The sequence below is a fragment of the Tenrec ecaudatus genome, chromosome 6, assembly GCF_050624435.1.
Source record: "Tenrec ecaudatus isolate mTenEca1 chromosome 6, mTenEca1.hap1, whole genome shotgun sequence".
Classification (NCBI taxonomy): domain Eukaryota; kingdom Metazoa; phylum Chordata; class Mammalia; order Afrosoricida; family Tenrecidae; genus Tenrec; species Tenrec ecaudatus.
In genome coordinates, this window is record NC_134535.1 from 60894545 (window position 1) to 60907736 (window position 13192).

Consider the following 13192-nt stretch of genomic DNA (forward strand, 5'->3'; position numbering starts at 1 on the left):
GCTCTAGACTATGTCCTGGCTACAAGGTGGTGTGTGTGCTATCACCAGAACCTCCTGTTGTTTCTGGGTGAACACTTGTCACCAAGTGGAGACCAGCCCAAAAGCAATAGAGTTGACCAGACTCATCCCAAGTCCTATGTAAGAAAGCAAACAGAACCCTGATAGGAAGGGCTGAAGTCCTGCTTCCCAGGGAGCAGACCTTTGCTTGGACCACTGGAAGCTTTATCAGCTGCTTGTCTGTTGGGGCTGGCGCATTTAAATTTGTTAGAGAAGTTAGTATCTTCTAGACTCCAACAGATTCGGAGATGAGTTTTGGTTACCCAGGGAATTGAAAGAATCTCAATTCAAGTGAATTCAGAGACCCTGTCCCCGCGGGAAGTACTAGGAGCAGCAGGATGTCTGGAGGAGCGGTTTCAAGTCAAGGACACTTAAAATCTTAGCCAGCAGGCATCAGACCCTTAGGCTGACTAAATTTCAAACCCAAGACTCTTTTTGCTGACCCACTGCATGCTTACTTTCCTGTCTGTGCCTGTGCAGGACCCAGACATAGACATAACATGACAGGGTTCATGATTGGACCTGAAAAAGGAACCAGACCTGAATTTGTCTATTCATAACCTGGAGACACAGGGCAAGTACACCACCTCTGATAAAAGCCCCTTCCTCACTGTCATGGAGTCAACGCTGACCCACAGCCATTTCCTGTGGGTTTCTGAGACTATAACTGTCTACAGGTGTAGAAAGCCCAGCCTTTCTCCCTTGGAACTCCGGGTAGTTTTGAACTGCCAACCATGTGGATGGCAGCTTACTGTGTAACCACTACGTCGCCAGGGCTCCTTTGATAAAAGCTCCTAGACCCAGTTTACTCGGTGACAACTCACTGGAGTGCCCTCCTGTTGGTTCAGGGGTTTATTCTCCCCCCCCCCCCTTTCCAAATTCACTTTGCTTTCTGTTTGGTCTTTGTGGTCTGTGAATTCATTCTTTGGCCGGCGAGAGCAAGAGCGCTCGGTCAAATCAGAGCAGTTGCAACAATCTGACAGGCAACCTGAGGATGGGCCGGGTGGGCCTGGAGGGGCTACGACCTATAGCCTCGCTCTGCTGAATTCGGAGGTGAGACTTTTGCATGGGGTCTGGGAAGGAGGCCTTGTCACTTCACGAAGCTGATGCCAGAGACAACCAGGAAGAGTCCCCACTAACAGGACTCTGGAATATTTGTCTTTTCCCCATGGTCTGTGTGTGTGTGTGTGTGTGTGTTTTCCCCAACGGTTTTACTGGCATATCATTCACACATCATACAATTCAGTAGTTCAGTCACATCTAGAAGAGTCGTACAATGATCGTACATTGTCTTCATTCTTGTACTGCCCACTTCCCCCAACCTTCCCCGTCATACGCCAAAGAACCATTAATCCAGTTTCCGTCTCTGTAGATTCGCCCGTCCTGGATTTCATACACAGAAAAGCATTTAAAAACAAACAAAACTAACAAAATATAAAGTAAAACAGATAGAAATTCCAAGCAAGCAGCCATCTAAGTGAGCTGTCAACGAAGTCCACATGGAAGAAGCACACTGTCATCAGTCACCAAAGGATCGGAATCCATATAATCCGAAGTGGGAGCAGGGACTACTGTCATAGCCTCAACTGTGAGGATCCGGTGTGCAGACAGTGATAGATGACAGCGGGAGCCCAAGATTCATTTACGGACCGACACAGGAAATACGCCTCTGGGGAACTCCCCCTGTCTAAAATTGAGGGATGAGAGGAGAGTGGTCACTAAACAGAGCGCTTGGGAGAGAGGAGTGTAGAAGATTAAAGGCATAAACTTGACGTGAACAGATAAAACTTTGTCAGTAGATGCCTTCTATGATGCAGGCTGGACCTGATCTGGTTTCCAAAATTTTCTGCATATTTGGTTTGTATTATTTTGTTTTATTCATATTTGGGTGTATCTCAGACGTGTTATGTTATCAGAGGTCACCCTCTTGAAGTTGTGCTATATGTTTTTCTATATTTTGGAATATAAAATCCAGGATTGATAAACCTGCGAGGCCAGCAAGTAGAATAAAGGTTTTGGAGAGAGGGCGTACAGTGGTGGTGGTGGTGGTGGGGGAGAAATAAAAGGGAGATGATTTCAAGGCATCCATGTAGAAAAGAATGTCTGATTGTGGTAGCAGTCGTACAAATCTACTTGACATGATACAATATATGTATTAAATCCCAATAATAATTTTTAAATATTTCAATCAGAAAGAAAATATTTAACATATTAATATTTAAAAATGTTAGAATTAAAAATAGAACAAATGTAAAAGCATCATAGAGGAAGATCAAATGATAGAGCGTTAAATTTTAACCTACCTGCATCTGCAACAAATCCTCTCTGAGCAAAGTTGAGGAATGTGAATGGTCCTGTTATCCCACAGTGGGCATTGTAAAGCTGATTAAGGCAGATGTAGTTAGGTTAAAATGTAATATTTTAACATTTGATCTCCTTTTAGATAAATTTTAAAGCTGGTTCAGTTTTGTTGTTGTTTTTTTAAGTGGAGGCGAAATACACCCATTGTCTTTTAGCTCTCCTACCTGACTCTCCCTCTGTGCCCCCTCTCCCCCCCAAAACCCAAACTCACTGCCATCGAGTCAGTTGTGACTCCTAGGGACCAAGTAAGAGGGTCCAACTGCCCCTGTGGTTCCGCAAGACTGTAAGTCTTTACGGGAACAGAAAGCCTCATGTTGCTCCACAATACAGGCTGAAGGCTCCGCTGCTTGAGACTGAATGTCAACGCTTCTATTTACTAGTTTCGTAATCTAAGGAAGTTCCATAGGCTCTTTATGTCAATACACAGAAAACAATTTCAGAGGGTGATAATTTGCTGAATTTACTGATTTGCCAAATATATGTCTCTGTTAGCTATTTACAGACCTCAATTTGGTGCAATGGATTAGGTGCTAGACTGCTAAACACAAGGTAGGGGACTCAAATCTACCAGCTACTCCATGGGAGAAAGATGAGACAATCAGCTTTCGTAAAGAGCTCCAGTCTCAGAAACTCTAGCAAAAGGATCCTAAACCCTACAGACCCTTGTGAGAAACACTGTCAACACCCCAAGACCGTCTCGGTTCCTCTGGGTAACTGGCAGCTAGATTTGAACTGTACCCGAATCTCCAGAGGGAGAACTGGGGCACACCACCTTATCCCACAAGAGGTTACCGATCAAGAGTTTTACTGGAGACGAGCCAGACAGGGTGCGATGTAACAATGATGAAAAATACAACTTTCCTCTAGTTCCTAAATGCTTCTCTCCCCCTATCATGTTCCCAATTCTACCTTGCAAGTCTGGCTAGACCCGAGGATGTACACTGGTACAGATAGGAACTGGAAACACCGGGAATCCATGGTGTATGATCCCTTCAGGCCCAGTGGTGTGGGTAGTGATACTGGGAGTGTAGAGGGAGGGTGGGTTGGCAAGAGGGAACCGATTACAAGGATCTACATGTGACCTCCTCCCTGGGGGACGGACAACAGAAAAGTGGGTGAAGGGAGACGTCGGACAGGGCAAGATATGATAAAATAATAATTAATAAATTATCAAGGGTTCATGAGAGAGGGGAGAGCGGGGAGGGAGGGGAAATAATGAGGAGCTGATGCCAGGGGCTTCAGTGGAGAGCAAACGTCTTGAGAATGATGAGGGCAATGAATGTACAGATGTGCTTTACATAATTGATGTATGTATGGATTGTGATAAGAGTTGAATGAACCCCTAATAAAACGATTTAAACAAGAGTTTACTGAGAAAAGCTCAATAAATCCAATCTGTACTCACTTTACCAAGAGGGATGCTTTATTAATTGATATTGCAAATATCAGGACCCAAGTCTCAGAAGATAAATGAGTCCCTATGCCTCAGAATGGTTCCCTGCGCATTACAGATCAAGTAGTAAGGATTGTGAGGGTCCGTGAGGCTGGCGTAGGACCATGCAGTGTCGCTCTGTTGTGCACAGGGCCCCTCGAGTCAGAGCCCACTCCATGGCCCTGAACCACAAGAAGTCTGAGACTAGATCTGACGGCGATGGTGTAGCTACAACTCTTTTTTCATGTGACAAAATGGAAGTGCATTTTTATATCAAGAAACCTACTGTATAAAATGATTAAAAAGAAAAAAAGCTACTGGGGAAAAGAAAAAACCAAGGTTGATCAATGACTTACCATGGGTGAAGGAGGAATAGTTTTTGCTTAGGGGATATTGAGTTTATGCTAATGGTACAGGAATAATATAGAAAAGGATATCAATAATGGTTGCACGACAGAATATAATCAATGACACTGAAATATACATGTAGAAGGTGTTGAGTTGGAGAATGTGGTATGTATATTTTTGCCATGGTTAAAAAATAATCATTAATCGGGGACTTAAAGGCTTGAAAGCAAACAAGCGGCCATCTAGCCCAGAAGCAACCGAGCCCACACGGAAGCAGCACACCAACATAGGTGACCATGAAGGACAGAGGAGACCAGGTCTCCAACATTAAAGGTGGGGTGGTGGTGAGAATCACATCACCGTGAAAGAGGGGGAGTGCATGATGGGGACCCAATGCCCACCTGTAGACAGCTGGACACCCCTTCCAGAGGGGTAGTGAGGAGGAGATGGGCCACTCAGGGTTCAGTGTAGCAACAATGAAACTCAAAACCTTCCTCTAGTTCCTGAACGCTTCCTCCCCTCCCAATCATCATGACCCCAATTCTACCTTGCCTTGCGGACCTGGTTATACCAGAGGATGTACAGTGGTGCAGTAGGGATCTGGAGGCACAGGGAATCTAGGACAGACGAACCCCTCAACACCAGCGGTGGGAGTGGCGACACCAGGAGGGAAGGGCATGTAGAAAGGGAGAACCGATCTCGGAGATCTATGTGTAACCTCCTCTCTGGGAGATTGGCAAGGGGGAGGCAGGTGAGGGGAGACGCCGGGGAGTGTAAGATAAGATATAATAATTATTTATAAACTATCAAGGGACCAGGGGTGGGATCGGGGAGGGAGGGGGATGGGGGGGGAAAGGGAAACCGAGCTGATTCCAGGAACCCAAGTGGAAGGTGAATTATAAGAGTGACGAGTGCAACAAATGTATAAGGGTGCTTTGCTCAATTGATGTATGTACAGATTGTGATAAGAGCCTTATGAGCCCCAATAAAAAGATTTAAAAATAATAATAATAATCATTAACAATGAGGACAAGGAAGAAGAAAATGTTCTAAAATTGTGGCAATGATTGTACAGCTCTTCTTGATATGCTTGAATTATTGAATTGTATGATATGTGAAAGAAGTAACAAAAGTAATAAAACAAGTTTGAAGTCCTCTCTCCCCTCCCCCCCCCCTGCTCCCCTCTTTCCTCACTGGCTGAGTTCTCTGGTGTTAGTTGAAAATCTTTCCTGGACATCACCTACTTCCTTAATTTAAAGTTTCTACCTCAGGGGCAGGTCCACACCCCACACACCCCTAATTCTTGATTAATCTTATTCACATGACAGCATTCCCTAGGTGACTGGGTTCTAATAATGGTCACATTAGCTATCAATTTGTGCTCTGGCTACTTAGCAATTTCTGGGCCTTTTGTTCCCTTAACTGTTTCTCACGCCCCTTTTCAGAAAAAAGTAAAACTGAAAAAAGAAAAGTCAGCCTTCCCTTGGCAATGAAAAGCTTTTGTACTACAGGCCACAATCCAAATAAAGTGTAGGTATCTGCTTATGAAACCCTGTGGATCATTCAAGCATCACCCCACATACACAACTCTGCCCTAGGGAAAAAATGCATAGCGTGGAAATGAAACATCTGTGGAGATATTTTGTGATGGTTAAAGTCCTACACAAGTCAAGATTTAAAGTTTCTTTGCAGCCCTTTTATTTTTAACCTTGAGTCATGTGCCCCATCAGCAAAAGAAGATCCCAAAGATTCCATTCCCGCAGGCTTTTTCCAACTCACGTCACCATGGTCGCCTCCTCTCCAAGAAATCAGCTCCTCAGTCACATTTCGAGTCCCTCTGACTGAGGGGCCCATCTGCTGGCAGGACTGTCAACAATGTTCTGCTTTCTTTATTTATGCTTTCAGTACTTGACAATGCATGAGGTTTGCTCTGAAGTTCTGCATAAGGTTTTCAATGGCTTCTTCCTCCAAAGTGGGGAGCTGAGTTCCCTTTGGGTGTCCCTGCTGGCCTTTGAAATGCCACTGGCATAGTTTCCAGCATCCCAGCGGAGCACAATCAAGAGAAATGGCATGACATTCAAGGTCAGAAAAGACCTTGCTAAATTCATCAAGAAGCACAATGCTGTTTTGAAATAAGATTACATCTATCCATCTTCAAGGAAATCCAATCATTACTACTATCATTCAAATTTATACACCAACCACAAAAGCTAGTGATGAAGTAATTGAAGAATTCTACCAAAGACATCTGTTAGAAATTGATCAAACATGAAGATGCATTAATAGTTATTAGTGACTGGAATGTAAAAGTTGGGAACAAAAGGAATGAACAGTATTTGGAAAACATGGACTTGGCGATAGAATGAAGCTGGAAATCTCATGACAGAATTTTGCAAAACCAATGACTTGTTCTTAACAAATACTTTTTTTCCAATGACTAAAAAGGCAAATCTACAGATGGACTTCCCCAGATGGAATGCATAGAAATCAAATTGACTACCCGTGAGAAGACACACTGGAGAAGACCAATATCAGCAGCTAAAACCAGACCAGGGGCCTATTGTGTAACAGACCATCAATTGCTTCTATGTAAGTTCAGGATCAAGCTGAAGAAAATTAAAACAAATCCACAAGAAGCAAAATACGATCTTGAGTTTTTCGCACCTGAATTTCAAGAGCATCTTAAGAACAGATTTGATACCTTGGACACTAATGACAGGAGACCTGATGAGCTGTGGGAGAACATCAAGACCATGGTTCCTGAAGAAAACGAAAGATCATGAAAAAGACGGGAAAGAAAAGATCAAAGTGGATGTCATAAGAGACTCTGAAACTTGCTCTTAATCACACAGTAGCTAAAGCAAACCTAAGAAAGAATAAAGTCAAGGAGCTGAATAGAAAATTTTAAAGGGCAGCTCAAGAAGACAAAGCCAAATATTATAATGAAATATTAAAGAACCTAGAATTAGAAATCCAAAAGAGAAAAAACATGCCCAGCATATCTGAAACTGAAACAACGAAAAAAAAAATTGAGCTTTGAGTTGCAATCTTGAAAGATGCTGTAGGAAAATCTTGACTGATGCAGGAATCATAGAGAAGATGAAGAGAACACATGGTTACTGGACCAAAAAGAATTAGTCGACATTCTACCATTTCAGGAACGAGCATATGAGCAGGAACCCATGGTGCTGAAGTATGAAGCTCAAACTGCACTGGCTTCAGGAATTGAAGGAAGACCCATTGTAATGTTTCAGAAAGCTGAAGCAGCACTGAAAGTACTCACTTGTGTCTATGCCAGGAAATCTGGAAGATCATCTGACAATTGTTCAAGCAGCACATTGACAGCGAATGGCCAGAGGTTCAGGCTGGAGTCAGAAGAGGAAGCGGAACAAGGAATATCATTGCTGATGTCAGATGGATTTTGGCTCAAAGCAGAGAATATGCAAAGGCATTTGACTGTGTGGATCATAAGAAACTGTGGATAACGATAAGAAAGGTAATTCCAGAGCACGTCATTGGACTAATGAGGAACTTGTACATGTATTAAGAGGCAGTTGTGTGAACAGAACAAAGGAATACTACAGACCAGAAAATTAGAAAATCTGGTTTAAAATCTGAAAAGGTGTGCATTAAGGTTGCAATCTCCCACCATACTTTTTTACTCTGTATGCTGAGCAAATCGTCAAAGAAGCTGGATGATATGAAGAAGAATGTAGTATCAGAATTGGAGGAAGGCTTATTAACATGCAATATGTAACATTCAATTGCTTGTTGAAAGTAAAGAGGACTTGAAGCACTCGCTGATGAAGATCAAATATTGTAGCCTTTATTATAAATTACAATTCAATGTAAGAAAGATCAAAATCCTCACTACTGGACGTAACATAATGATAAATGGAGAAAAGATTGAAGTTGTCAAGAAATTTGTCTTACTTGGATCCACAATAAATGCTCATAGAAGCAGCAGTCAAAAGATCAAAGATGATTTGCATTGGGTGAATCTGCTGCACAAGACCTCTTAAGAGTGTTGAAGAGCTGGATGTGAGGGCGATCTGGCTGCGACATCTGTCACCCCATTGATCGCCAGGGTTGATTTGGCTGATCTGGCTGGCTAGGCGGGTGTCCCCTTCCTCCCTCACCGCTCCATGTGCGTCCCTCCCGAAGCTGCGCGCTCGGTTGAAGAGGACGACCTTCCCCGATAAGAAGGAAGACCGTCCTTCGGTCAAGGGTATACGAGTAGCTGCGCTCCCCTGCTAGACCCTCCAAACAAGTCTCAAGAGTGTTGAAGAGCAAGGATGTTTGGGACTAAGGTGTGTCTGACCCAAGCCATGGTATTCTCCATTGCACCATATGCACAGCAAAGTTGGATACTGAATAAGGAAGATTATAGAAGAATAGATAAATTTGAATTGTGGTGCTGGCAAAGAATATTGAAAGAACCATGGACTGCTAAAAGGACAAACTGATATGGGTTGGAAGAAACAAGTCCAGAGCGCTCCTTAGAGGCAAAGATGGCAAGACCTTGTCTTACATACTTGGGACATGATGTCAGAAGGGACAAGTCCCTGAGAAGGACATCGTGTTTGGTAAAGTGGAAGGGCAGCGAAAGAGAGGAAGGCCTTCAAGGAGATGGATGGACACAGTGGCTGCCTCAGCGCATCTGACGCAAGAACAATTGCAAGGATAGCATAGGATTGTGCATTGTTTCCTTCTCTTGAGCACAGGGTCGCTATGGGTTGGAGCCGAATCAACAGCACCTAACAACAACAACAACAACATGAAAACAATTAGCAGTATCCAAGCAATGAATTGCTCTAGATGATGTAGTTGGTGTTTCACTGCTTTTGTTAACTTTTAGAAAGGGTTAGCAGAAACAGGAGTTGGTGGGGCTGGCAAGTGGAACAAGACCCTGAAGACGGTGTGCAACAACTCCCCATGATGGCCTTTGAAGCCCGGGCACAGACAGATGGCAGCTCCAGAGACCAATGGTACTACCCTCCCGCCTTGAAAAACAGCCAGACCGCAATGGAAAAGCCCCACACTGCTTTTACCTCCGACCAGTGCTATAAACCCGTCCTCTCCCTCCCGGGCAGTGTGACTTCTCTGGCCCCAACTAGGGACCAGTGAACCATGCCCGGGAGCTCTGAAATAACCTTTAAAACTATTTTCTGCCTTTGCCCTTTTTCTTTCTCTCTGACACCAAAATTACCTTACAGATAGCCTCTGCATTCAGTGGTCTCAGTGGGGTTGGTGCTGCAACCTGGTGGTTGATGAGAACAGTTTTCGTAAATATATGGGGCCCTTTAAGGTCATCCTAATGATTAGAGGGTACTTCTGAAATTTGTCGGGTGGAGGTCAAGGATCCTAGACCACCTACAGTGTATGGTGCAGTCCCTCCTCCTGGCTGATTCTTGAGGCTCTTCCACACAAATTTCACATAATTGAAAAACCGTTCATAATGTAATGAGCCTAGGAGCTGTGTCTGTTTTACATGGTTCTTTTTTTTTCATTTTAAAATGTAATTTTAATAAACAAATAATGCAAAATTTCTTGGCGTGCATGGTAAAGATAATTCTTAATATGGCTCTTCTATCCATAATGGGATGTAAAATAAATTCTCTCATCTCTGCCTGTGGTATAATCCCTTTGTTTTGTGAGTGGACAGGATTTAGGTAAAACGCATCTGGGCCTCCACCTTACTAGATGAGGTGAATCAAGTCGCCCACCCTGTTTCCTTGGGAGTCTGTTGGCTGCAAGAACAAAGCCATACCTACACCAGAACCATTGCTCACGTATAAGACAGCCATCTCAGAAGCAGACAGCGAGTTCACAAGACCGTCAAGGAAGAAGAGTCCCAGTGGATCAAAGTTTGCCTGAAGTGGTGGAGGCCCAAACTAGAGGCACCAGAACCGTGGCATGGAGATCATCGGACAGAACAAAGAAGCCATGAGGCGACCAGAAGACAAGGTAGGGAGAACAAGAGACAGAACAGAGAGCAGTGCAGAGACTGTGAGACTGTGAGGTAGAGCAGTAGGTGGGCTTCCTGGCCAAAGGAAGCAGAGGCCACGGGACCGAGAGAGAGACTTGGCTATTGGCTGAGGAGAGGTATTGCTGTGGATACAGATGACTGTATTTCTAATGTTTTCTGATCCTGGCTTGCAGTAAGCTGTTAACTTCCCTAATAAACCCGCTCAATAGTAAGTACTGTTAGTTGTGTGTGGCTACTGCAATGCAGTTTCAGAGCCTATTAGCAAACCTATCAGAACAGCATGGAGTGTCATGAGAGGCACAGGGACGGTTAGGGTCCGAATAGGGGTGAAGGCTGAAGTCATGCCTGAGCTTGGCCTTCAGGTGACGAGCTTCGGTTTGCTCGGCCCACTGACTTCTCCCTCTCTTGTGCAGTCAAAGGCGGTCAGATGTGGGCCCCATGCTGATTTCCCAGCATGCGATTACGATGTAGACGGAAGACAGTATTTTTTCTGAGAAACAGCTGGGGGTAGAATCTTATCATTGAAGACAAGACTCCTTGTGGAACTTCAGTCACTCCTTTATAGGCTGTATTTAAACCTGTAAGGTTCGCGCTGCTTCCAGGTGCAAGAACCCAAGCACACCAGTGCTCTGCGGGGCATTATGCAAATCCTTGAGGACCGCCTACACGCTCATTGTAAAGGATTGGTTTTCCTTTTCTATTACAGAACATCATATTATTTTTTGAAAGTAAGTATATAGGTAGTTTGTATCATCAATGGATTTCATTTCAAAGCAGTGGTTTGTAAAATACTGTTATGCAAAAGATTTATTAGATATGGTAGTGGATTGAAGGTGTTATCTAAATGCTTGATTTGGGGGAAGGAGATAGATAATAATTTCTCCCACACACATTTTATTACCATTAAACAAAAACAACAGAAAAGTTTGATTACCAATCATTTATTTTTCCACAAGCAGGTAATCCTTCAGGTTCTTTAATCAGAGGTGTTTCCTAGGATTCTGTTCTTGGGATAGTGTGCCTTCTACAAACCTGTAGTGACCATATAGCTCTTCAGCTTTGAACTTGGATGTCAGGCAAGTCCTAGTCCTCCAGGATCTCGAGGCCATTGCTTCTCAAACAGCCTGTAGTAAAGAAATGCTTTATAAAATTTCCATCTGTTGCAGACCAATACTTTTGGAAAATGCAAAATCATAGACACAGATGCTGTGACATCTGCACATTGCCATTGGCTTCTAAACATGTCCTTTCAATTTCCGGGTTTCATCTCGTTGCGGACCAGACTCTGTCTGGATCAGGAAGGAAGTAAAAAGGACTTGTGGTAATGACTGGGAAGTTATCTCCCAAATGAAGCTCAAAGATGGCTATTAAAACAAAATTGCAGTCATGTGTTTTGTGGTGGCCCCATGTGACTGGGTAGAACTGTGCCTTCGAGTTTTCTGGCGTGCAATCTTTATGGAAATAGCTCACCAGTCCTTTATGGTAGACGGATCACTGGTAGGTTCAACCCACTACCTGAAGGTTAGCAGTGAAAATTGGCTACACCTCCTGGGGATTCTAGGGAGTTATCTCAGGAATGAGATGGGAATAAAGATCGTAACTATATCCTGCAAAGAACTGCCCACCGGAAAACAAAATCACACAAGCAAGAGGGGAATAGACTTCTCAATACTTAGATCGAGTGAGTAGAACAATAAACAGCTGTTTTAAGACTATGCTGTGGGGGAGGGGGGATAGGGAGCAGACAGCATTGTTGACTGTATGGGACGGAACAAAAGAATTGTATGTGAATGGATATATTGGATTGTGGAAGATATGGCAAAAAAACCCCAAAAAAACTATTATAGGAAAATAATAATAATGGCTCCCGAGGGCGGGTTGGGGAAGGGGGGGGAGGGGAACCAATATCAAGGAGCTACAGAATAAAGAAACTGTCTTGAAAGTGACTGCGGTAGCGACTGGACACCACTGCTTGATGGGATTGAATACAAAATATTCTATCTGTAAGAGCTCCCAATAAACTGATCTAAAGAAAAAGAAGACGAGTGCTGGAGCTAAAGTGCCCAGGAATTGAATCCTGGTTTTTAATTAAAGAGCAAAGCATTTAACTTTAAAAATGGAGATGGCAGCGTAACCATTTTATAGGGTTTCCTTAAAGTTAAAAGGGATCAACACAGTGACCAACACTTCAAAGCACCCCAACTCCCAGGCGCCTGGTGGGTCCCGACTCCCGCGGGGCTGGGAGACAGAGGCCTGCTGCACATCTCCAGGAAGGGCTCACCTGTCTCCCGTGGAGCCGCTTCTGGGTTTGAACCGTAACTTTAAGGTAAGGTAGAAAGACACAGTTCTCCTGTGTGTACTTTGGCCCTGCAAGGAACCTTGTTTTGTTCAGTTGTAGAAAATGTCCTAATAAAAACAAGGCATTTTGAAGAACTGCTTTTTACAATCTCTCTAACAATAAAAACAGACAAAACACTCAGTGCTATTACTGGGGAGCTAAGCCCAGAAACTATGCGTCCAATCACTAATTCACATGGATGCTCCTCAGTGTGGACATTGAGCCCAGTGGAATCCCTCGCTTTCTTTCCAAACCAAAATCCAGCCTCTTTTTTTTTGGAAGCCCTGTTGGTGCTGTGAAGAGCTCGGGTGGTGTAGCGGTTATGTGCTGAGCAGCAATACACAAGGTTGGCAGTTGGAAACCGCCAGCAGCTCCAGAAGAGAGACACCCTTTCTACACCTGTAGAGTTTCAGTCTTGGAAAGTCATTGGGCAATGCTACCCTGTTTTATAGGGTTGCTATAAGTCAGTATTGACTCGATGGCAATGAGTTTGGTTTTTTGGAGTTTTGTTGGTGCCTTGGGTTAAACTTGGCTGCTAACCACAAGGTTTGTGCTTCAAACCCACCAGCTGCACCACTGGAGAGAGGAGGCTGTCTACTCCCAGAGAGGTTAAGTCTTGGAAACTCTATAGAACAACTGGTTCACTGTTCTGGTCACCATTTGAAGT